Below are 26921 nucleotides of genomic sequence, written 5' to 3' on the forward strand. Positions count from 1 at the left end.
TCAGAGATTTCATGTATACTTTTCCCAGCTGTAGACCACCTCAGCTTTTCAGGTTCTTTGAGTGTAAACGGGTAAGTATTTTACAGTGGGTTTACTGTAATTGTTGTTGTTGTGTTTTTTTTGAAAGAGCATTGGTTATAATACCTGGATTGGTAGGGAGCCGCAAACCAGATCTGCACGCCGGCGCTGCAACCCCGACACGCGTTTCGGCAGGAACGCCTTTCTCAAGGGTTGACTAAATAATAATTGTGTCTGTACGCTGTGCGTTGCTATGTCATCCACATTGAGGTCTATATGCGTGTGTTTTCCCCACTCCACATGTCCATTTGTTTTTTTTACTAATAAAGCATTTGCACTTTCCATTCATCCTTGTTGGCTTCTGCCTCCTCCTCCCCTTCATACTGTATAATATGTAATATTTAAATTCCCTTCTTGTTAAAAAAAAAATAATTATATTTTATGCTGCTCAGCGACGGTTGATTGTGTGGTGGTGGGTATCAATGGGCGACGTAATAACGTATCCCCTGGATTACAACTCAGCGATTGACACCTGCATTTAAGTGGTTAAAGAGCAGCGATCGACGCTACCGTAGTTTGACCACTCGAATGTGGCTTTCAGTCTCAATCGTCAGCAATTACTGCTTGTTCTCGGTATTAATCTATATCTTGAGTGAAGCAGAAGTGGAATGTTTTTGACAGGTATAAAAGAGAAGTCCCAGTGTGACATTTACAGTAAAGATCTCCGGAGTATGAAAATGTAATTTCAGAGTTGGAGATTACACTAATTGTTTTTAATTCTGCCAGTAATGCTGAGAAACATTTACCAGTGTTACTAAAGAATAGCCGTTTTATGTTCACAGCTAGCACGCTGAATTCCTGAGATGTTTTGGATCATCATAACTTTCTCTAACATTGTTTGGGTACAGAATAAGAAAAATAATGGGGATGAGGGGCACCCTTGCCTAATCTCTGCCTTAGTCACTGTGAAGATCCGGGGTCTTCCGTGGGCGTAACGCTACTCAGACAACACAGGGTGCGGGTAAAACAGCGCGGCAATACTTTACTGAAGCACAAAGCGGGCAATAAACACATAGAACAGTCCCAGCAAATACCCAAGATGGTGCAACATTACACAGTCTCACCCTTCCTTCTCCGCCCGCCTGGGATAGAACAGCTGCGACTTTGGAGACTTCCAGGGCCGGCTACATCAACCAGTGGCCCCCCGCTTCTGGCGGGCTCCCACAGAGAGGAGGTAGCGGCAAGCTTAGGAAGCTAAAAGTCAATCGAGGTACAAGGCCTGATGACCGGTGGGTCCCAATCTGGCTTCTCCTATTGTCTCCGTGGGCTGCAGGCGACCGGTGGGTCCCTCCTGGCAACCCCAAACAACATATCCATGGAGCCAGGTGACTTCTTCGTTCCAGCCTGGTCTTCCCAACATGTATCCATGGTCTCTCTGATGGTCAGTGGAGCAGATCCGAATGTTTCCCGTCAGGGCCGGTACCCTTAAGCTAGAATCATGTAGAATTCAAATCTGTGTCTCTTTGGGTAATGCCATGCAATCCATCTGCTGTCCTGAAGGATGTCTCTCATTCTCCTTGTAAAGCCTTTCAGATGCTCCTTGATTCTGCTTTCAGCACTACAGACATCCCTGTTTAAAGTCTCTGCTACAGAACCACATGTCCTATTTAAGTACACATCCACAGGTCAAGGGTCATCAGTCACAGGTAAGAGGTAAAGGTGCAGGGCTCACCTATCATTGTCTGAGCTAATCTATTTACATAGTTGGTATCACATGGGCTCTTGTAAATACACATCTGGCTGACTGTTAGTACAATTTGTCATTAGCATATACAAATGCTGGGCTGTTCTTATTGACCAGACACAAATACACAAAGATATTGGAGTATTTCTCTTTGATTAACAATTCTAAATGTCTGGCTTATTAAGATTTTAGGCTCTATCGTCACATTCACTGTATAGCCTCTCAAATTATTGTTAGAATACCACTGAATTAATTTTTCATATGTTGATTCCTGTTGAATATTCAGCAGAGTAGTGAGTGCAGCTCTGAAGTATAATACAGGATATAACTCAGGATCAGTAATGTAATGTATGTACACAGTGACTGCACCAGCAGAATAGTGAGTGCAGCTCTGGAGTATAATACAGGAGGTAACTCAGGATCAGTAATGTAATGTATGTACACAGTGACTGCACCAGCAGAATAGTGAGTGCAGCTCTGGAGTATAATACAGGATGTAACTCAGGATCAGTAATGTAATGTATGTACACAGTGATTGCACCAGCAGAACAGTGAGTGCAGCTCTGGAGTATAATACAGGATGTAACTCAGGATCAGTAATGTAATGTATGTACACAGTGACTGCACCAGCAGAATAGTGAGTGCAGCTCTGGAGTATAATACAGGATGTAACTCAGGATCAGTAATGTAATGTATGTACACAGTGACTGCACCAGCAGAATAGTGAGTGCAGCTCTGGAGTATAATACAGGATGTAACTCAGGATCAGTAATGTAATGTATTGTATGTACACAGTGACTGCACCAGCAGAATAGTGAGTGCAGCTCTGGGGTATAATACAGGAGGTAACTCAGGATCAGTAATGTATGTACACAGTGACTGCACCAGCAGAATAGTGAGTGCAGCTCTGGAGTATAATACAGGATGTAACTCAGGATCAGTAATGTATGTACACAGTGACTGCACCAGCAGAATAGTGAGTGCAGCTCTGGAGTATAATACAGGATGTAACTCAGGATCAGTAATGTAATGTATGTACACAGTGATTGCACCAGCAGAACAGTGAGTGCAGCTCTGGAGTATAATACAGGATGTAACTCAGGATCAGTAATGTAATGTATGTACACAGTGACTGCACCAGCAGAATAGTGAGTGCAGCTCTGGAGTATAATACAGGATGTAACTCAGGATCAGTAATGTAATGTATGTACACAGTGACTGCACCAGCAGAATAGTGAGTGCAGCTCTGGGGTATAATACAGGAGGTAACTCAGGATCAGTAATGTAATGTATGTACACAGTGACTGCACCACCTGAATAGTGAGTGCAGCTCTGGAGTATAATACAGGATGTAACTCAGGATCAGTAATGTAATGTATGTACACAGTGACTGCACCAGCAGAATAGTGAGTGCAGCTCTGGAGTATAATACAGGAGGTAACTCAGGATCAGTAATGTAATGTATGTACACAGTGACTGCACCAGCAGAATAGTGAGTGCAGCTCTGGAGTATAATACAGGATGTAACTCAGGATCAGTAATGTAATGTATGTACACAGTGACTCCACCAGCAGAATAGTGAGTGCAGCTCTGGAGTATAATACAGGATGTAACCCAGGATCAGTAATGTATGTACACAGTGACTGCACCAGCAGAATAGTGAGTGCAGCTCTGGGGTATAATACAGGAGGTAACTCGGGACATGTATGTATGCAGCAAATGAATGTTTTTGGGTATTATATCTACATGAAAGCTTTAAAATAATTGGTGATTTAAATCTGTCAATCTAGAATTGTAAAAACAAATTTCTACCAGTATATAGTTTTTGTACAGGTGGGAGAGACGTCTTGGTAAATAGACACCTGCGATTGTATGATTGGGAGAATACACAGACATGATGGGCCGGGCCGCAGTGTGGCGCGTGGCTCCGGCCCCGGGCTCCTCGCAGTGTGGCGCGTGGCTTCGGTCCCGGGCTCCTCGCAGTGTGGCGCGTGGCTTCGGTCCCGGGCTCCTCGCAGTGTGGCGCGTGGCTTCGGTCCCGGGCTCCTCGCAGTGTGGCGCGTGGCTTCGGTCCCGGGCTCCTCGCAGTGTGGCGCGTGGCTTCGGTCCCGGGCTCCTCGCAGTGTGGCGCGTGGCTTCGGTCCCGGGCTCCTCGCAGTGTGGCGCGTGGCTTCGGTCCCGGGCTCCTCGCAGTGTGGCGCGTGGCTTCGGTCCCGGGCTCCTCGCAGTGTGGCGCGTGGCTTCGGTCCCGGGCTCCTCGCAGTGTGGCGCGTGGCTTCGGTCCCGGGCTCCTCGCAGTGTGGCGCGTGGCTTCGGTCCCGGGCTCCTCGCAGTGTGGCGCGTGGCTCCGGCCCCGGGCTCCTCGCAGTGTGGCGCGTGGCTCCGGCCCCGGGCTCCTCGCAGTGTGGCGCGTGGCTCCGGCCCCGGGCTCCTCGCAGTGTGGCGCGTGGCTCCGGCCCCGGGCTCCTCGCAGTGTGGCGCGTGGCTCCGGCCCCGGGCTCCTCGCAGTGTGGCGCGTGGCTCCGGCCCCGGGCTCCTCGCAGTGTGGCGCGTGGCTCCGGCCCCGGGCTCCTCGCAGTGTGGCGCGTGGCTCCGGCCCCGGGCTCCTCGCAGTGTGGCGCGTGGCTCCGGCCCCGGGCTCCTCGCAGTGTGGCGCGTGGCTCCGGCCCCGGGCTCCTCGCAGTGTGGCGCGTGGCTCCGGCCCCGGGCTCCTCGCAGTGTGGCGCGTGGCTCCGGCCCCGGGCTCCTCGCAGTGTGGCGCGTGGCTCCGGCCCCGGGCTCCTCGCAGTGTGGCGCGTGGCTCCGGCCCCGGGCTCCTCGCAGTGTGGCGCGTGGCTCCGGCCCCGGGCTCCTCGCAGTGTGGCGCGTGGCTCCGGCCCCGGGCTCCTCGCAGTGTGGCGCGTGGCTCCGGCCCCGGGCTCCTCGCAGTGTGGCGCGTGGCTCCGGCCCCGGGCTCCTCGCAGTGTGGCGCGTGGCTCCGGCCCCGGGCTCCTCGCAGTGTGGCGCGTGGCTCCGGCCCCGGGCTCCTCGCAGTGTGGCGCGTGGCTCCGGCCCCGGGCTCCTCGCAGTGTGGCGCGTGGCTCCGGCCCCGGGCTCCTCGCAGTGTGGCGCGTGGCTCCGGCCCCGGGCTCCTCGCAGTGTGGCGCGTGGCTCCGGCCCCGGGCTCCTCGCAGTGTGGCGCGTGGCTCCGGCCCCGGGCTCCTCGCAGTGTGGCGCGTGGCTCCGGCCCCGGGCTCCTCGCAGTGTGGCGCGTGGCTCCGGCCCCGGGCTCCTCGCAGTGTGGCGCGTGGCTCCGGCCCCGGGCTCCTCGCAGTGTGGCGCGTGGCTCCGGCCCCGGGCTCCTCGCAGTGTGGCGCGTGGCTCCGGCCCCGGGCTCCTCGCAGTGTGGCGCGTGGCTCCGGCCCCGGGCTCCTCGCAGTGTGGCGCGTGGCTCCGGCCCCGGGCTCCTCGCAGTGTGGCGCGTGGCTCCGGCCCCGGGCTCCTCGCTGTGTGGCGCGTGGCTCCGGCCCCGGGCTCCTCGCTGTGTGGCGCGTGGCTCCGGCCCCGGGCTCCTCGCTGTGTTGTGCTCGGCCTGTATTGCGGGTCTGTCACTGCTGATGGTGCAGACGTCTGATAAGTGTGGAGGATAGGAGTAGCCGTCATGTTTGTACTCTGTTGGCTGCAGATCTAGAATTCATATTTGCATATTATTTAATGTGTTGCAATTTGTATAATGTTGTGTTAATACTTCTAGAAGAATCTTAGACTTTCCCAGGTAGGTCCGTGATCCAGTCAGGGGTGTACTCCAAACATAAATGGGCCTCTTAGCAAAAATCAGAGTAAGCTCGTCCCCTCTCTGAGGATTTCACCAAATATGTCGTTTTTTTGGTTACTTTAATGATCGCCATTGTTTCATAAACTGCGTTCTAGATCTCCAGATCCTTTGCTTCCCGTCATACGTCAGGTGAAAGTCTTTGCAGCCACCACTGGGGGGAGCTCAGAACAGCACCAGTCCATGCTGCCCGTTCTGTTATTTGAGGGGCTCCGGACCCCCCGTTGGTGTAACCACATCACTTCCCAGAATTCAGATTGAAGAGAATTGTTTTATGCTGGTCAACCTACCACATTATTGGGGTGACGGAGAGACGGTCGCACGTGTGCGGTCACTTCCGATTAGGAGTGCTCACCCAGCAGCTCAATTAATGGAGAGTAACCCCCAATGATCAGTGGCCAATCTTATCAATATACCGTACCTGTGTGTAGATGGGTGGTGCTGACTCTTAAGATATGTTTTACGAAACAGACAGTATACAGCTCTGCTGCCCTGTATGTGTATGTATATCATATATACTGTGTATATATCGGACAGTATAAGGAGAACAGATGGATATGTGCACTAAGGAAATCAAGGGTTAACTCCTCTGCCAGCGCTGAGATCCCGGGATCCTCCGTTTACGGTGTTCGGCTTCTACTTGTCCTTTGGGGCCGGGATCTCGTTACTCAGTAAATGTGGAAGCAGATGGCGCCCTTTACTGTATATAATGGGGTGAACATGTGCTGAAATGTTCATCACAAGATAGGTACAACTCTGCTCTCCGTGTCATCCATCCTACACGGGAAGTGTGGTGACATCATAGTATATTGCAAACTATGACATCACAATGCAGAGTTGTAGTGTCATCCCAGTACACGAGCCGCTGGAGCCGGAGTACCTGATACCACATTGATACAATGTAACAACACTACATCTGTGAGGCCTGCGTATATGACAAAGTAACAACACTACATCTGTGAGGCCTGCGTATATTACAAAGTAACAACGCTACATCTGTGAGGCCTGCGTATATTACAAAGTAACAACGCTACATCTGTGAGGCCTGAGTACATAATACCACAGTGATACAATGTAACAACTCTACATCTGTGAGGCCTGAGTACATAATACCACAGTGATACAATGTAACAACACTACATCTGTGAGGCCTGAGTACATAATACCACAGTGATACAATGTAACAACACTACATCTGTGAGGCCTGAGTACATAATACCACAGTGATACAATGTAACAACACTACATCTGTGAGGCCTGAGTACATAATACCACAGTGATACAATGTAACAACACTACATCTGTGAGGCCTGCGTATATTGCAATGTAACAACACTACATCACCTGTGAGGCCTGCGTATATTGCAATGTAACAACACTACATCTGTGAGGCCTGAGTACATAATACCACAGTGATACAATGTAACAACTCTACATCTGTGAGGCCTGAGTACATAATACCACAGTGATACAATGTAACAACACTACATCTGTGAGGCCTGAGTACATAATACCACAGTGATACAATGTAACAACACTGCATCTGTGAGGCCTGAGTACATAATACCACAGTGATACAATGTAACAACACTACATCTGTGAGGCCTGAGTACATAATACCACAGTGATACAATGTAACAACTCTACATCTGTGAGGCCTGAGTACATAATACCACAGTGATACAATGTAACAACACTACATCTGTGAGGCCTGAGTACATAATACCACAGTGATACAATGTAACAGCACTACATCTGTGAGGCCTGCGTATATGACAATGTAACAACACTGCATCTGTGAGGCCTGAGTACATAATACCACAGTGATACAATGTAACAGCACTGCATCTGTGAGGCCTGAGTACATAATACCACAGTGATACAATGTAACAACACTGCATCTGTGAGGCCTGAGTACATAATACCACAGTGATACAATGTAACAGCACTGCATCTGTGAGGCCTGAGTACATAATACCACAGTGATACAATGTAACAGCACTGCATCTGTGAGGCCTGAGTACATAATACCACAGTGATACAATGTAACAACACTACATCTGTGAGGCCTGCGTATATGACAATGTAACAACACTGCATCTGTGAGGCCTGAGTACATAATACCACAGTGATACAATGTAACAGCACTGCATCTGTGAGGCCTGAGTACATAATACCACAGTGATACAATGTAACAACACTGCATCTGTGAGGCCTGAGTACATAATACCAGAGTGATACAATGTAACAGCACTGCATCTGTGAGGCCTGAGTACATAATACCACAGTGATACAATGTAACAGCACTGCATCTGTGAGGCCTGAGTACATAATACCACAGTGATACAATGTAACAGCACTGCATCTCTGAGGCCTGAGTACATAATACCACAGTGATACAATGTAACAGCACTGCATCTGTGAGGCCTGAGTACATAATACCACAGTGATACAATGTAACAACACTACATCTGTGAGGCCTGAGTACATAATACCACAGTGATACAATGTAACAGCACTACATCTGTGAGGCCTGAGTACATAATACCACAGTGATACAATGTAACAGCACTGCATCTGTGAGGCCTGAGTACATAATACCACAGTGATACAATGTAACAGCACTGCATCTGTGAGGCCTGCGTATATGACAATGTAACAGCACTGCATCTGTGAGGCCTGCGTATATGACAATGTGACAATGCTGCTGTGACCTGTGGGGATATAGACAGATTGTGGTCTTATAGTTGTATACACTTGTCTATCACGTTTAGCTGAGGTGCTGGGAGTGATAGAGGGACTGGGGTAGATGTACGTCCCTAACACAGGCTCCCTTCCGCCCCAGAGATCTGCTCTGATTTTGTTCTAGTTCCCATGTTCTTTCTTCTCCCCATCTTCCACCTCGGGGCATTGACCCCCCTTCTGTTCTGTATGACCTCTTGACCCCGGTTATTACCTTTACCCTCGCTTTATCCCCTGTCCTGTGCCTCTACATATGTTGGTTTATGGTTGGTGTCTAAGGGGTAACGTTTCTCCTTGTGGAGACTGACATACCGACTCTGGCATGCCATGGTAAGGAGGCTTATTCGCCGTGCAATGCTCCTCTGGGAAATTTAATATGCAAATTGCCTCTTCCAGAATGATTTTTTTAGTATGTTTTATTTCTGCTGGGTAATCCTCTTATCACGTTAGTGTGGGTATCTGATAACCCGGTGGCAGCCTGCGCGAGTCCTCCGTTCTGACCTGACACATGAGGTCGGTGTGATCTGCGGTGGGCAGCCGCTGACAAAACGCACAAAAGTTACACAATGGAGTCAAAGTTTCAGAAACATGTCAAGATGAAGAGGAAAAATAAGTAATTCTTTTTACCTTTTATGCAATGTTTTATAGCGTAACCACAGGGGTTAATAATGTGCTGTGTGGTCAGGAAACACACCGCAAAAATGTAGCATTTTACCAAAGGTTTGTGATAGTGCACCATATGGCGGTAGCCTTATCACAAACCTATAAAAGCCTTTATATGTTGTAGGGATTGTTCAGATAATTGATTTGCAGTGTTTTGCAAATCCACATGTTTAGGCCATAATTCATCACTTGCGACATTTCAGAATGTCTCCATGTTTATGCACTTGCACTCCCGTCCCTTAATGAGGTATAAATGTGGCTTTTCTTTTGTGCGACATTTTAAAGGAACTTTCCACTTTGTGCCGTAAGTCACATGAAAAGGTAAAACGCAAAAAAACGATCATCTTGATTTTGCTCTAAATTAATCAATTGAAGAATTTGATGAAAGAAAAAAAAAAACAACTAATACTACAAGAAAATAAGGAAAAGTTGTTTCATAAAATGTTCAAGTGATGAATCTGCTCCAAAGACTGTTGGTGACCATATGACAGAGGTAGTAATTCCATGTAAGCCAACATGGCTGACAGGAAGTGAAGTAGCTGAAGGCAAGAGGCGTCTGGAGCAGGAACAGGAGAGACTAAAAATACACGCACTCTCTCACGCGCTCTCTCACGCGCGCACTCTCGCGCGCACTCTCCCGCGCGCACTCTCTCGCGCGCACTCTCTCGCGCGCACTCTCTCGGTCGCACTCTCTCGCGCGCACTCTCTCGGTCGCGCTCTCTCGCGCGCACGCTCTCACGCGCACTCTCTCACGCGCACTCTCTCTCACGCACACTCTCTCACGCACACTCTCTCTCACGCACACTCTCTCTCACGCACACTCTCTCTCACGCACACTCTCTCTCACGCACACTCTCTCTCACGCACACTCTCTCTCACGCACACTCTCTCTCACGCACACTCTCTCTCACGCACACTCTCTCTCACGCACACTCTCTCTCACGCACACTCTCTCTCACGCACACTCTCTCTCACGCACACTCTCTCTCACGCACACTCTCTCTCACGCACACTCTCTCTCACGCACACTCTCTCTCACGCACACTCTCTCTCACGCACACTCTCTCTCACGCACACTCTCTCTCACGCACACTCTCTCTCACGCACACTCTCTCTCACGCACACTCTCTCTCACGCACACTCTCTCTCACGCACACTCTCTCTCACGCACACTCTCTCTCACGCACACTCTCTCTCACGCACACTCTCTCTCACGCACACTCTCTCTCACGCACACTCTCTCACGCACACTCTCTCTCACGCACACTCTCTCTCACGCACACTCTCTCTCACGCACACTCTCTCTCACGCACACTCTCTCTCACGCACACTCTCTCTCACGCACACTCTCTCTCACGCACACTCTCTCACGCACACTCTCTCACGCACACTCTCTCTCACGCACACTCTCTCTCACGCACACTCTCTCTCTCGCACACTCTCTCTCTCGCACACTCTCTCTCTCGCACACTCTCTCTCTCGCACACGCTCTCTCGCACACGCTCTCTCGCACACGCTCTCTCGCACACGCTCTCTCGCACACGCTCTCTCGCACACGCGCTCTCGCACACGCGCTCTCGCACACGCGCTCTCGCACACGCGCTCTCGCACACGCGCTCTCGCACACGCGCTCTCGCACACGCGCTCTCTCGCACACTCTCTCTCTCGCACACTCTCTCTCTCGCACTCTCTCTCTCGCACACGCTCTCTCGCACACGCTCTCTCGCACACGCGCTCTCGCACACTCTCTCTCTCGCACACTCTCTCTCTCGCACACTCTCTCTCTCGCACACTCTCTCTCTCGCACACTCTCTCTCTCGCACACACGCTCTCGCACACACGCTCTCGCACACACGCTCTCGCTCGCACACTCTCACACACACACACACACACACACCCCGTAGCTGAGGATCAGGCAGAAAAAAGTCAACATGCTTGATTTGGATTTTTTTTTGTGGACTTGCTCCCATTACTAATGTAGTGATACATTTTGCTAGAATCCCCCCTTAGTGTGTCGCAGGGCTGGGTCTACAAGATGAAGCCGCGTGTAGCCCGCTGTCCTGGCAGATTGTGGATTCATGAGCAGCTGGGACCAGAACAGACGGACTGCGGACGATCTCTGCTGCCAAAACTTTCCTGGAGCAAAGCTTCCAAACTGTGAGTCACGGCGCTGACTCCCCGACCTCCGCACCTCAGCGCTGGATTTCTGCTGATCAGCACTTTTCTCCGCTGTGTACGGGAGGTGGTGAGGTTTATTGATGCATATGGACATCATGGAAGATCTCCTCTTATAGGCTCCAAAACTGACCATATAGGGAGAGGCCTGGTATAAGGCTGCTGTCACACTGCGGTTAGCTTCAATCTACCTGATGGAGACAAAGTATAAGAATAAGTGATTTGTCTTAGTAATAAAGACCGAACTTGTGTCAACGACCAAGGCAGCTGAGCAGAAGAGTTAATCCACATCATTGCTCACCACCACTCTGATCATTGTGGAGATCTGTAGTGTAATTACACTCTCATCCACTGTGTGGCGCCACAAAACCCCGGCATTTCATCTACTAATCGTAGTGATCTCTGTGTCTGATGGTTGAGTCTAGATGATGTCTAGGACCTGAGAGTAAAAGTCTCCATTCTCAACAGTGAGCCCGCTATAGAAGGAAATACAGCAGAAATGTGGTGTAATGTTGGTGACCGTAATGGCGCGCGTCAGGCACCATAGTCATGAAAGGCGCGTACAGCTGGGTATAACCCGAGATGGTAAGCAGTGTATGTACACACCTGGTCAAAATTGTTGTTACCCCTCGTTTAATGAAAGAAAAACCCACAATGGTCACAGAAATAACTTGAATCTGGCAAAAAGTTGTCTCTAGCGGAGGTTAAGCAGATGGCTGGGGCAGATGTTTGAAGCCTGGGAAGGGGGTAATACCCACGGAGCTTCCCAGGCTACTAATATCAGCCCCCAGCTGAATACCTAGCCTTTACTAGCTATTAAAATGGGGGACCCCCCCAAAAAAATGACGTGGGGTCCCCCCTATTTTAATAGCTAGCAAAGGCTAGGCAGACAGCTGGGGGCTGATATTAATAGCCCAGGAAGGGAGCCATGAATATTGGCCCCCTCCCAGGCTAGAAACACCAGCCGTCAGCCGCCCCAGAAATGGCGCATCCATAGGATGCGCCAATTCTGGCACTTAGCCTCGCTCTTCCCACTGCCCTGTAGCGGTGGCAGTGGGGTAATAGGGTTGGGGTTGATGTCAGCTTATAATGCCAGCTGGCATCAAGCCCAGGTTAGTAATGGAGAGGCGTCTATAAGACACCCCCATTACTAACCCCATAGTCAAAGTTAAAAAAAAAACAAACACCCAGAATAAAGTCCTTTAATTGAAATAAACACACAATTCTTTATTGTTCTAAATTAAACCATACTTACCATCACGCCCATTCCATAAATGACAAGTACAGTAATCAACACTATCACTGTACTTAGAAACATGTCAGTCACATATATAATATCTATCTATCTAATCTATGTGTGATGCTCTATTCTTTCTGTTCTACATTGTCGGGTACCGGTGTATGCCGCTGATGAATTGCCGGGTACCGGTGTATGCCGCTGATGAATTGTCGGGTACCGGTGTATGCCGCTGATGAATTGTCGGGTACCGGTGTATGCCGCTGATGAATTGCCGGGTACCGGTGTATGCCGCTGATGAATTGCCGGGTACCGGTGTATGCCGCTGATGAATTGCCGGGTACCGGTGTATGCCGCTGATGAATTGCCGGGTACCGGTGTATGCCGCTGATGAATTGCCGGGTACCGGTGTATGCCGCTGATGAATTGTCGGGTACCGGTGTATGCCGCTGATGAATTGTCGGGTACCGGTGTATGCCGCTGATGAATTGTCGGGTACCGGTGTATGCCGCTGATGAATTGTCGGGTACCGGTGTATGCCGCTGATGAATTGCCGGCTTTTCATGTTTCACTGTTGGCACTGTTCCCATCGATTTGGGCAATCACTGTAATGCCACAACCACCATGGCTGTGACATTACAGTGACTGGCAGACAATCCCTGCATGATTGGTGATCTAAATAGAGGCAGACATGCAGGACGGGGACCCGAGCTCCCGCCCGAGCATCTCGAGTACCGAGCAGTGGCGAGCTCCGAGCATCTCGAGTACCGAGCAGTGGCGAGCTCCGAGCATCTCGAGTACCGAGCAGTGGCGAGCTCCGAGCATCTCGAGTACCGAGCAGTGGCGAGCATGCTCACTCATCACTAGTTGTTACCCAAATATCCCAGACTCCATAGCAGCAAATGTCCCAGTGATAAATGAGCAGTAATGTCTGATCTGTGATGTGTGCTGAGATACTGTGTCTACCCTGTGATACATAAGGAGTGATATCTGTCCTGTGGTATCGGACTGGTGGTGTCTGATGGGTGACGTCTGTGGGGGGTGTCGGACGGGTGACCTCTGACGAGCTCACATTTATACTGTTCCAGGACCCTTCCGATGCTGTGATCTTGGACATAATGGTTGCCATCCTCAGATAAAACGTCACTAAGGACGGGATTGTTGCAGCATACCGGTTGCAGCGTACCGGACTCGGTCTGGGCTGTTCTGGGACCGCTCCGCAACTTCTCGCTGATGTGATTAAGCCCTTTACGATTGTTATAATTCCCATTCTCGTTGGGTTGAGGCCAGAGCGCTCTCAGCGTGTTCTCACAGGGAGCGGCCGATGTTCCCCAGAAGTTCAACATATGTAAAAATACCATAAAAGTGACATAAGGAAAAGCAGCGTATTTCATCAGATCCCGGCGTGTAACCCTCCATATCTGGTGCCGCGCTGGAGTTCTGTCAATGGCGATGAATCATCAGATAATGAAGCGTTTCTGTAACCTTGGCCCGTACTTTACACCTTTTTTATTTGCTTGTCTAAAAACAAATGTGACGCACGCTGAAAGACCGAGAGTTAGATCCACGCCTGCCATGAGCAAATGTAGATTTGTAACAAAAATTGTCATGTTTTTTCAGGATTTTGGTTTTATTAGTTTGATGATAAAATAGAGCCCACCACGACCCCTCCAAAGTGACACCCTCCCCTCCTAATATGTGAGCACACAACGATTCAATGTCATTTGTATCTCGAATTGTAGCAAAAATGTCACAAATGCTTTGATGGAATCTCTGCTTACTGTCAGTGAATAGAATCATTCTTGTTTGTACACCTCACTGTTTGTTACAATGTATCAGTGTAGTCAATCCTCTGTCAGATAAACAGCCTGGACTCCAGACTGATACATTGTATTTGGGGAACCCTTGGTATGGAGGTTCAGGCTGCCTCAGTAAATGTGGGATTTAATGGTGTATATAGAAGAGGAAGGGCGACTATTACTGGTGCTGGTTCATTTCCCATCACACGCCATCATCCCAGGACTGGAGGCAGAGTGCTTGTTACCCCCCTGCCCCCTTCACACCCCTGGTAGGAGATAAGAGCACAGTGACCCTGCGGACAGTCACCCATCATCTGTGTACTCTGTATGGCCCTATATGTCATATTGCCCCATCCGCTGTGTGACTGACTGCTGGGCCAAGACCGCTCCTATAGGATCACTGGTGGAGGCGCCTCCGCTCTGTACACAGACTGAAAAGGCTGCTGGGAGCCTAGAGGGGCATCAGAAGGGTGACCGTCCTCTCATGAAACTAATGAAGGGTCAAATACAAAAGGATCTGAGTTCCTTACAAGTCGAGACCGAGGCCCCCAATAATCACTAGAAAAGAGGGGGACAAGCAGTCAGCTGAGCTTCACACTGCCTGCATTATAACCTCAGGACCCCTGGGCAATATTAACATCTATAAGGCCACAAGCCCCAAACACCAAGGATGTGACAGCGTTATAAGAGGGGCTGATATCAGTCACATATGGTGTAATGTCTGGAGGTTATATCAGTACTGGAGCTTTATAAGAGGCTGATATCAGTCACATATGGTGTAATGTCTGGAGGTTATATCAGTATTGGAGCTTTATAAGAGGAGCTGATATCAGTCACATATGGTGTAATGTCTGGAGGTTATATCAGTACTGGAGCGTTATAAGAGGGGCTGATATCAGTCACATATGGTGTAATGTCTAGAGGTTATATCAGTACTGGAGCGTTATAAGAGGGGCTGATATCAGTCACATATGATGTAATGTCTGGAGGTTATATCAGTACTGGAGCGTTATAAGAGGGGCTGATATCGGTCACATGTGATGTCTGGATGTAAGGACGTGCTGACCCCATAACTGCAGAGTCCAGACCTTCTCCGGTATCAGCACTGCGCCCCCCGCCGGGAGCTTCATGGCCGAGCAGCTACATGCAGCCGTACATCACCAAGCACAATGCTGAGTGTCGGATGGAGTGGTGTAAAGCCGCCACCACTGGACTCTGTAGGAGATGTGTTCTGTGCAGTGACGGATAGCTCTTCTCTATCTGCGTCTGATGGAGGAGTCTGGGTTTGGTGATTCCAGGAGGACGTTACCCCCTGACTGCATTGTGCCGCTGTACAGATGGTGGATGAGGCTAATGCTATGGGCTGTTATCAAGGGGCGGCCGCGGACCCTCAGCTCCAGTGATGGGAAATCTTAATCTTCAGCACAAAACGTTATTGACAATTGTAGCTTCAGCTTTGGGGGATCAGTTTGGGGAAGACCCTTATGTCCCCCATGACTGTGCCCAATGCACAAGATCCATACAGACATGGGGGAGAACATGAGCGGCTGCACAGAGCCCCCCATCCAACACCTATAATGGAGACTCTGAGCCCGGGCACCCCCCTCCAACATCAAGGTCTGACCCCACAAATGGCAGGGGGGGGCGGGGCGCACATAGTTTCCTCCATATTAATGGATGTAGATGGAGGAGAGAGAAGCCCCCGGAGGTGGATGTGGGGGGCACATACTTTTCCCTATATTAATGTCTATGGATGTAGATGAAGGACAGAGAAACCCCTGGAGGTGGATGTGGGGGGCACATACAGTGGGTACGGAAAGTATTCAGACCCCTTTACATTTTGCACTCTTTGTTTTATTGCAGCCATTTGGTAAATTCTAAAAAGTTCATTTTTTTCTCATTAATGTACACTCTGCACCCCATCTGGACAGAACCCCCCCCCCCCCAGAAATGTAGAAATTTTTGCAAATTTATTAAAAAAGAAAAACTGAAATATCCCATGGTCATAAGTCTTCAGACCCTTTGCTCAGTATTGAGTAGATGCCCCTTTTGAGCTAGTACAGCCATGAGTCTTCTGGGGAATGATGCAACAAGTTTTTCACACCTGGATTTGGGGGTCCTCGGCCATTCTTCCTGGCAGATCCTCTCCAGTTCCGTCAGGTTGGATGGTGAACGTTGGTAGACGGCCATTTTCAGGTCTCTCCAGAGATGCTCAATTGGGTTTAGGTCAGGGATCTGGCTGGGCCGGTCAAGAATGGTCACAGAGTTGTTCTGAAGCCTCTCCTTTGTTATTTTAGCTGTGTGCTTAGGGTCATTGTCTTGTTGGAAGGTGAACCTTTGGCTAAGTCTGAGGTCCAGAGCACTCTGGAAGAGGTTTTCATCCAGGATTATTATTATTATTATTTATTATTATAGCGCCATTTATTCCATGGCGCTTTACATGTGATAGGGATATACATAACAAAAGCATTTACATAATCTTAACAAAACGAGTCAGCGACTGGTACAGGAGGAGCGAGGACCCTGCCCGCGAGGGCTCACAGTCTACGAGGGATGGGTGAGGATACAGTAGGTGAGGGTAGAGCTGGTCGTGCAGTGGTGTTTACTGCAGGTTGTAGGCTTGTCGGAAGAGGTGGGTCTTCAGGTTCCTTTTGAAGGTTTCCACGGTCGGCGAGAGTCTGATATGTTGGGGTAGAGAGTTCCAGAGTAGGGGGGAAGCACGGGAGAAATCTTGTATACGAGTGTGGGAGGAGGAGATAAGAGGGGAGTAGAGCAGGAGATCTTGTGAGGATCGGAGGTTGCGTGCAGGTAAGTACCGGGAGACTAGGTCACAGATGTATGGGGGAGACAGGTTGTGGATGGCTTTGTATGTCATGGTTAGAGTTTTGAACTGAATTCTCTGGGCAATAGGGAGCCAGTGAAGGGATTGACAGAGAGGAGAGGCCGGGGAATAGCGGGGGGACAGGTGGATTAGTCGAGCAGCAGAGTTTAGGATAGATTGGAGAGATGCAAGAGTGTTGGAAGGGATGCCACGGAGCAGGAGGTTGCAGTAGTCGAGGCGGGATATGATGAGGGCATGCACTAGTGTTTTTGCAGAGTCTTTGCTGAGGAATGCACGGATCCGGGAGATGTTTTTGAGTTGGAGTCGGCAGGAGGTGGAAAGGGCTTGAATATGTGGCTTGAAGGAGAGATCAGAGTCCAGGGTTACCCCAAGGCAGCGAGCTTGTGGGACTGGGGAGAGTGAACAGCCATTGACGTTGATGGATAGGTCGGATGGGGGATGTGAATGAGAGGGTGGAAAGATGATGAACTCTGTTTTATCCATGTTGAGTTTTAGAAACCTGTCGGAGAAGAAGGATGAGATGGCGGACAGACATTGTGGGATTCTGGTTAGTAGGGAGGAGATATCGGGTCCAGAGAGGTAGATCTGTGTGTCATCAGCATAGAGGTGATAATGAAAGCCGTGAGACTCTATGAGCTGTCCCAGGCCGAAGGTGTAGATGGAGAAGAGCAGGGGTCCTAGAACTGAACCTTGGGGGACACCGACAGATAGGGGGCGAGATGAGGAGTTGGTGCGTGAGTGGGAGACGCTGAATGTCCTGTCTGTTAAGTATGAGGAGATCCAAGATAGAGCCAAGTCTGTGATGTCAAGAGATGAGAGAATCTGGAGTAAGAGGGAATGGTCCACTGTGTCAAAGGCAGATGACAGGTCCAGAAGGAGGAGGATGGAGTAGTGTCGCTTGGATTTGGCATTTAGTAGGTCGTTTGTGACTTTGGTCAGGGCAGTTTCAGTCGAGTGATGCGGTCGGAAGCCAGATTGTAGACGGTCGAAGAGGGAGCAGGAGGAGAGGTGGGAGGACAGTTCAAGGTGGACATGTTGTTCTAGAAGTTTTGAGGCAAAGGGGAGAAGTGATATGGGGCGGTAGCTGGTCAGAGAGGAAGGGTCAAGGGAGGGCTTTTTGAGGATGGGTGTGATTGCGGCATGTTTGAAACATGAGGGGAAGACTCCGGTTGTTAGTGATAGATTGAAGAGGTGGGTTAGGGTTGGGATATCTCTGTACTTGGCCGCATTCATGTTTCCTTCAATTGCAACCAGTCGTCCTGTCCCTGCAGCTGAAAAACACCCCCATAGCATGATGCTGCCACCACCATGTTTCACTGTTGGGATTGTATTGGGTAGGTGATGAGCAGTGCCTGGTTTTCTCCACACATACCGCTTAGAATTATCACCAACAAGTTCTATCTTCGTCTCATCAGACCAGAGAATCTTATTTCTCATAGTCTGGGAGTCCTTCATGTGATTTTGAGCAAACTCTATGTGGGCTTTCATATGTCTTGCACTGAGGAGAGGCTTCCATCGGACCACCCTGCCATAAAGGCCCGACTGGTGGAGGGCTGCAGTGATAGTTGACTTTGTGGAACTTTCTCCCATCTCCCTACTGCATCTCTGGAGCTCAGCCACAGTGATCTTGGGGTTCTTCTTTATCTGTCTCACCAAGGCTCTTCTCCCATAATTGCTCAGTTTGGCTGGACGGGCAGGTCTAGGAAGACTTCTGGTGGTCCCAAACTTCTTCCATTTAAGGATTATGGAGGCCACTGTGCTCTTAGGAACCTTGAGTAATGCAGAAATTCTTTTGTAACCTTGGCCAGATCTGTGCCTTGCCACAATCCTGTCTCTGAGCTCCTTGGGCAGTTCCTTTGAGCTCATGATTCTTATTTGGTCTGACATGCACTGTGAGCTGTGAGGTCTTATATAGACAGGTGTGCGCCTTTCCTAATCAAGTCCTATCAGTTTAATTGAACACAGCTGGACTCCAATGAAGGAGTAGAACCATCTCAAGGAGGATCACAAGGAAATGGACAGCATGTGACTTAAACATGAGTGTCTGAGCAAAGGGTCTGAATGCTTATGACCATGTGAGATTTCAGTTTTTCTTTTTTACTAAATTTGCAAACATTTCTACATTTCTGTTTTTTTTTCAGTGAAGATGGGGTGCAGAGTGCACTTTAATGAGAAAAAATGAACTTTTTAGAATTTACCAAATGGCTGCAATGAAACAAAGAGTGAAAAATGTAAAGGGGTCTGAATACTTTCCGTACCCACTGTGCTTTCTCCATATTAATGTCTATGGCTGTAGATGAGGACAGAGAAGCGCCCGGAGGTGGATGTGGGGGGGCACATACTTTTCTCCATATTAATGTCTATGGATGTAGATGAGGACAGAGAAGCCCCTGGAGGTGGATGTGGGGGGCACATACTTTTCTCCATATTAATGTCTATGGATGTAGATGAGGACAGAGAAGCCCCCGGAGGTGGATGTGGGGGGCACATACTTTTCTCCATATTAATGTCTATGGATGTAGATGAGGACAGAGAAGCCCCTGGAGGTGGATGTGGGGGGCACATACTTTTCTCCATATTAATGTCTATGGATGTAGATGAGGACAGAGAAGCCCCCGGAGGTGGATGTGGGGGGCACATACTTTCCTCCATATTGTGTGTGATATGCAGTAGGTATCGGGAGGTTTCTGCACTTGTCACCGCTCATCCTCTTCATGAGCAGCAGAGTCAGATCTCCCAGGACTCTGCGCACTCTGTGTCTCTGTCCTTCCTGCTCGCCTGGTACATGAGCAGAATGTGCCACTTGCTGACACTCAGTGTCTGGAGAAAGTGACCCTTGTGCTGATGTTATAATGGTATGATGTACGGGTGCAGATACAAATGGAACTCGCATATCCGGAATATTCAGATCTGAGCCGCCAGTTACTTTGTGGCTTCTGGAACACAGAACCATTGTTTATGGAGCCGTCACATGAGCTCTGGAATGATACATTGTATTTAATGGTTCTTAAAGTGAGAACGCTGTAAACACTCGGTCATTGCTCATGTACTGTATGCACAATCAGGGTGTTTCCACATGAAATGTTCTATCGCAGTCTTCAGTATTATAGGAAAAGACTAAAATAAAATAATGGAGGCACTGCAGCACTGTCACCTCATAATGCACACCCCGGCTGCTGCAGAACATCATAATGCACACTCCGGCTGCTGCAAAACCTCATAATGTACACCCCAACTGCTGCAGAACATTATAATGCACACCCCGGCTGCTGCAGAACATCATAATGGACTCCCCCAGCTGCTACAGCCCCTCATAATGCACAGCCCGGCTGCTGCAGAACATCATAATGCACACCCTGGCTGCTGCAGAACTTCATAATAAAAACCTCAGCTGCTGCAGAACCTCATAATACACACCTCAGTTGCTGCAGAACCTCATAATACACACCTCAGCTGCTGAAGATCTTCATAATAAAAACCTCAGCTGCTGCAGAACCTCATAATTTACATTTCAGCTGCTGCAGAACTTCATAATACACATCAGCTGCTGCCGAACTTCATAGTACACCTCAGCTGCTGCAGAACCTCATAATACACCTCAGCTGCTGCAGAACCTCATAATACACCTCAGCTGCTGCAGAACCTCATAATACACCTCAGCTGCTGCAGAACCTCATAATACACCTCAGCTGCTGCAGAACCTCATAATACACAGCTCCGCTGTTGCAGAACCCCCTACTACATACCTCAGCTGCTTCAGATTTTGAGTCCTGTACCCAATTCAGATATTAGGAGGAACATTAGTACAACGTCGTTGATCAGTGATATTTGTTGATTTATTATTATTTTACTAATTTCTCTCTTTCTTTGTGCTTATTTTGCAGGTCTGATAACATTTTCTCTGGACCAGTCACACTTGTGTCTTCCTGTAGTAGAAGGATGATTATGTCCCGGCAGCCTCTTGCTATTTGACCTCTTATTTCTGAGCCCAAATCAAGGCAAGATCCCTTCTTGTTGTTTCTGTGCGCAGTATTAAAGGGCTATTCCCACAATCTTATTATTCTTCACAACACACAGTAAATGCAGACTTATTGTTGATACACAGTGCAAGCCGAACGTAAAGCTTCTTTCTTGTACCTTTGCGGGCTTTTCATCTCTATCTGCCCCATGGTGTATTCAGCCTCACGTAGCAGAATGGGCAGTCCTAGTCTTATCTGCTAAAACTATATTTCCCAGCAGCACCCTGCTACTCCTTAGTGCTGCAGATCCCGGTCCTGTCTGTTCCTTACTGCCACTCTTCTCCAAGTTGACTTAGATCTGCTGAAATCCGGCTGACTGATGAATGTGTCAGCTCTGCTCTGCTGTGCTCAGCTCTGCTGTACTCTGCTGTGCTCTGCTCAGCTGCATCCACCACAGATATTTGGCGTATCATCAAGCTAATCGAAGTATAGAATTCACACTATTCTCCTGTGCTCTGTCTGCTCATGTACAGGACCCTGCCTGAGCGATTGTATCTGCTGCCGTCTACATCAGCATAGTGACCTACATGATGTTATATCAATGCTCCGCTAGCTGGTCTCCAGCGCAGAGGACAGTCTTGCACCATTAAGCACAGCAGAGCTGACAAGGCAGAGCTGAGCTGTGTTTGATGCCTGCAGCAGACAGGTCAGTGATGTGAGACTACATATCCTGCAGATCTGTCTGCTGCAGGTATCAAACACAGCTCAGCTCTGCTCCTTCGTGCAGGACTGTTCTCTTCACTGGAGACTAGTTAGTGGAGCAATGATGTAAATGGCAGAAGATATAATCGTTCAGCAGCAGACAGTGCACCGAAGAATCGTGTATTGTGAAGGTAGATGACACGCTGTGCTGGAGGCTGGATGGGAGCACTGCACAGGATCAACTGGGAGCACTGGAACTACAGCAATACGGATCCAATGGCAACTGGAGGGGGTGGTATGTGCAAATGGGTTATACTGGTAGAGCGGGTGGGGAGGAGGAGGATCAGACAGTTGGATTACAACATGACTGATCTTTGTGTTTTCATGGAACACAAGCCACCACCAGAGGGGTCTGGTGGGGATGAATGGATGGAGGGGTCTGGTGGGGATAGATGGATGGAGGGAACTGGTGGGGATGGATGGATGGAGGGGGCTGGTGGGGATGGATGGATGGAGGGGGCTGGTGGGGATGGATGGATGGAGGGGGCTGGTGGGGATGGATGGATGGAGGGGGCTGGTGGGGATGGATGGATGGATGGATGGAGGGGACTGGTGGGGATAGATGGATGGAGGGGACTGGTGGTGATGGATGGATGGAGGGGGCTGGTGGGGATGGATGCATGGAGGGGGCTGGTGGGGATGGATGCATGGAGGGGGCTGGTGGGGATGGATGCATGGAGGGGGCTGGTGGGGATGGATGCATGGAGGGGGCTGGTGGGGATGGATGGATGGGAGGGGGCTGGTGGGGATGGATGGATGGGAGGGGGCTGGTGGGGATGGATGGATGGAGGGGAGTGGTGGGGATGGATGGATGGGAGGGGGCTGGTGGGGATGGATGGATGGAGGGGACTGGTGGGGATGGATGGATGGATGGAGGGGACTGGTGGGGATAGATGGATGGAGGGGACTGGTGGGGATGGATGGATGGAGGGGGCTGGTGGGGATGGATGGATGGAGGGGGCTGGTGGGGATGGATGGAGGGGGCTGGTGGGGATGGATGGAGGGGGCTGGTGGGGATGGATGCATGGAGGGGGCTGGTGGGGATGGATGCATGGAGGGGGCTGGTGGGGATGGATGGATGGGAGGGGGCTGGTGGGGATGGATGGATGGGAGGGGGCTGGTGGGGATGGATGGAGGGGAGTGGTGGGGATGGATGGATGGGAGGGGAGTGGTGGGGATGGATGGATGGGAGGGGGCTGGTGGGGATGGATGGATGGAGGGGGCTGGTGGGGATGGATGGATGGGAGGGGGCTGGTGGGGATGGATCATGGAGGGGGCTGGTGGGGTTGGATGGATGGGAGGGGGCTGGTGGGGATGGATGCATGGGAGGGGGCTGGTGGGGATGGATGCATGGGAGGGGACTGGTGGGGATGGATGGATGGAGGGGGCTGGTGGGGATGGATGGAGGGGGCTGGTGGGGATGGATGGAGGGGGCTGGTGGGGATGGATGGATGGAGGGGGCTGGTGGGGATGGATGGATGGAGGGGGCTGGTGGGGATGGATGGATGCATGGAGGGGGCTGGTGGGGATGGATGGATGCATGGAGGGGGCTGGTGGGGATGGATGGATGGGATGGAGGCAGGGGGCTGGTGGGGATGGATGGATGGAGGGGGCTGGTGGCGATGGATGGATGCATGGAGGGGGCTGGTGGGGATGGATGCATGGGATGGAGGCAGGGGGCTGGTGGGGATGGATGGATGGAGGGCAGTGGTGGCGATGGATGGATGGAGGGGGCTGGTGGCGATGGATGGATGGAGGGGGCTGGTGGCGATGGATGGATGCATGGAGGGGACTGGTGGGGATGGATGGATGGAGGGGGCTGGTGGGGATGGATGGATGGATGGAGGGGGCTGGTGGGGATGGATGGAGGGGGCTGGTGGGGATGGATGGATGGATGGAGGGCAGTGGTGGGGATGGATGGATGGATGGAGGGCAGTGGTGGGGATGGATGGATGGAGGGGGCTGGTGGGGATGGATGGATGGAGGGGGCTGGTGGGGATGGATGGATGGAGGGGGCTGGTGGGGATGGATGGATGGAGGGGGCTGGTGGGGATGGATGGATGCATGGAGGGGACTGGTGGGGATGGATGGATGGAGGGGGCTGGTGGGGATGGATGGATGGAGGGGGCTGGTGGGGATGGATGGATGGATGGAGGGGGCTGGTGGGGATGGATGGATGCATGGAGGGGGCTGGTGGGGATGGATGCATGGAGGGGGCTGGTGGCGATGGATGGATGGAGGGGGCTGGTGGCGATGGAGGGAGGGGTCTGATGGTGATTTGTCCTCTCGACATGCCTGGTAAATGTGTCCACAGACCTCCGCTGTCAGGTGTAGACCACACAGAGCCCCTCCGACCTCCGCATGATCGCCACACATATATATATATTTTCATATTTATAACATTGGAGCCTGTGGGTGATTTACATCAGGATTTGTCTTCCCTCGCAAGCATCTTATACGTCATGAGGTTTTAGGACCCATTTACAGGGGGTATGGAAAGTATTCAGACCCCTTTAAATTTTTCACTCTGTTTCATTGCAGCCATTTGGTAAATTTTTTTTTCTCCTTACAGTCCACTCTGTTCCCATCTTGACTGAAAAAAAACAAATGTAGAAATTTTTGCAAATTTATTTAAAAAGAAAAACTGAAATATCACATGGTCATAAGTCTTCAGACCCTTTGCTCAGTAGTGAGTAGAAGCCCCCTTTTGAGCTAGTACAGCCATGAGTCTTCTGGGGAATGATGCAACAAGTTTTTCACCCCTGGATTTGGGGATCCTCTGCCATTCCTCCTTGCAGATCCTCTCCAGTTCCGTCAGGTTGGATGGTGAACGTTGGTGGACAGCCATTTTCAGGTCTCTCCAGTGATGCTCAATTGGGTTTAGGTCAGGGCTCTGGCTGGGCCGGTCAAGAATGGTCACAGAGTTGTTCTGAAGCCACTCATTTGTTATTTTAGCTGTGTGCTTAGGGTCATTGTCTTGTTGGAAGGTGAACCTTTGGCTAAGTCTGAGGTCCAGAGCACTCTGGAAGAGGTTTTCATCCAGGATATCTCTGTACTTGGCCGCATTCATGTTTCCTTCAATTGCAACCAGTCGTCCTGTCCCTGCAGCTGAAAAACACCCCCATAGTATGATGCTGCCACCACCATGTTTCACTATTGGGATTGTATTGGGTAGGTGATGAGCAGTGCCTGGTTTTCTCCACACATACCGCTTAGAATTATCACCAACAAGTTCTATCTTCGTCTCATCAGACCAGAGAATCTTGTTTCTCATAGTCTGGGAGTCCTTCATGTGATTTTGAGCAAACTCTATGTGGGCTTTCATATGTCTTGCACTGAGGAGAGGCTTCCATCGGACCACCCTGCCATAAAGGCCCGACTGGTGGAGGGCTACAGTGATAGTTGACTTTGTGGAACTTTCTCCCATCTCCCTACTGCATCTCTGGAGCTCAGCCACAGTGATCTTGGGGTTCTTCTTTACTTCTCTCACCAAGGCTATTCTCCCATAATTGCTCAGTTTGACTTGACGGCCAGGTCTAGGAAGACTTCTGGTGGTCCCAAGCTTCTTCCATTTAAGGATTATGGAGGCCACTGTGCTCTTAGGAACCTTGAGTAATGCAGAAATTCTTTTGTAACCTTGGCCAGATCTGTGCCTTGCCACAATCCTGTCTCTGAGCTCCTTGGGCAGTTCCTTTGAGCTCATGATTCTTATTTGGTCTGACATGCACTGTGAGCTGTGAGGTCTTATATAGACAGGTGTGCGCCTTTCCTAATCAAGTCCTATCAGTTTAATTAAACACAGCTGGACTCCAATGAAGGAGTAGAACCCTCTCAAGGAGGATCACAAGGGAATGGACAGCATGTGATTACATATGAGTGTCTGAGCAAAGGGGCTGAATACTTATGACCATGTGATATTTTAGTTTCTCTTTTAATAAATTTGCAAAAATTTGTACATTTCTGTCAAGATGGGGTGCAGAGTGGACTTTAATGAGAAAAAAAATGAACTTTTTTAGAATTTACCAAATGGCTGCAATGAAACAAAGAGTGAAAAATGTAAAGGGGTCTGAATACTTTCCGTACCCACTGTATGTTCGATGGATCCCATTGTAGCCTTTGTGCGACCGCTGCCGTCTGTACATGTCTGTCCGATTCCTCCATTTATCATAATGTCTGGACCTTTTCCTTTCCTGTGTGTTAAATGTAGAGAAAAAAAGCTAAATGTGAACAGGGCCCCAACATATGATGTAGGTCCTCACCCCATGCACACGTCTGTCTATGTACATTGCTGTATGACCACGGCGGTGATATTACCTCCGGAGAGTCGGCGGGCGGTGATATTGCCTCCGGAGAGTCGGCGGGCGGTGATATTACCTCCGGTGAGTCGGCGGGCGGTGATATTACCTCCGGAGAGTCGGCGGGCGGTGATATTACCTCCGGAGAGTCGGCGGGCGGTGATATTACCTCCGGAGAGTCGGCGGGCGGTGATATTACCTCCGGAGAGTCGGCGGGCGGTGATATTACCTCCGGAGAGTCGGCGGGCGGTGATATTACCTCCGGAGAGTCGGCGGGCGGTGATATTACCTCCGGAGAGTCGGCGGGCGGTGATATTACCTCCGGAGAGTCGGCGGGCGGTGATATTACCTCCGGAGAGTCGGCGGGCGGTGATATTACCTCTGGAGAGTCGGCGGGCGGTGATATTACCTCTGGAGAGTCGGCGGGCGGTGATATTACCTCTGGAGAGTCGGCGGGCGGTGATATTACCTCTGGAGAGTCGGCGGGCGGTGATATTACCTCTGGAGAGTCGGCGGGCGGTGATATTACCTCTGGAGAGTCGGCGGGCGGTGATATTACCTCTGGAGAGTCGGCGGGCGGTGATATTACCTCTGGAGAGTCGGCGGGCGGTGATATTACCTCTGGAGAGTCGGCGGGCGGTGATATTACCTCTGGAGAGTCGGCGGGCGGTGATATTACCTCTGGAGAGTCGGCGGGCGGTGATATTACCTCTGGAGAGTCGGCGGGCGGTGATATTACCTCTGGAGAGTCGGCGGGCGGTGATATTACCTCTGGAGAGTCGGCGGGCGGTGATATTACCTCTGGAGAGTCGGCGGGCGGTGATATTACCTCTGGAGAGTCGGCGGGCGGTGATATTACCTCTGGAGAGTCGGC

At 50.4% G+C, this 26921-nt stretch overlaps 1 protein-coding gene across 2 annotated transcripts in view; it reads left to right on the forward strand.

Annotated features, from left to right (window-relative positions):
• DENND2B (DENN domain containing 2B) overlaps positions 1-26921 on the forward strand; it is a 433939-nt gene that overhangs the window by 46534 nt on the left and 360484 nt on the right. For both annotated transcript variants that reach the window (XM_073659026.1, XM_073659025.1), the window contains one exon: positions 20916-21029. The gene's annotated coding sequence lies outside the window, so the exon portion shown is untranslated. The remainder of the gene's footprint in view (positions 1-20915; positions 21030-26921) is intronic.

The sequence above is a fragment of the Phyllobates terribilis genome, unplaced genomic scaffold (assembly GCF_046119375.1).
Source record: "Phyllobates terribilis strain yellow unplaced genomic scaffold, ASM4611937v1 Scaffold_13__5_contigs__length_258822181, whole genome shotgun sequence".
NCBI classification, from domain to species: Eukaryota; Metazoa; Chordata; class Amphibia; order Anura; family Dendrobatidae; genus Phyllobates; species Phyllobates terribilis.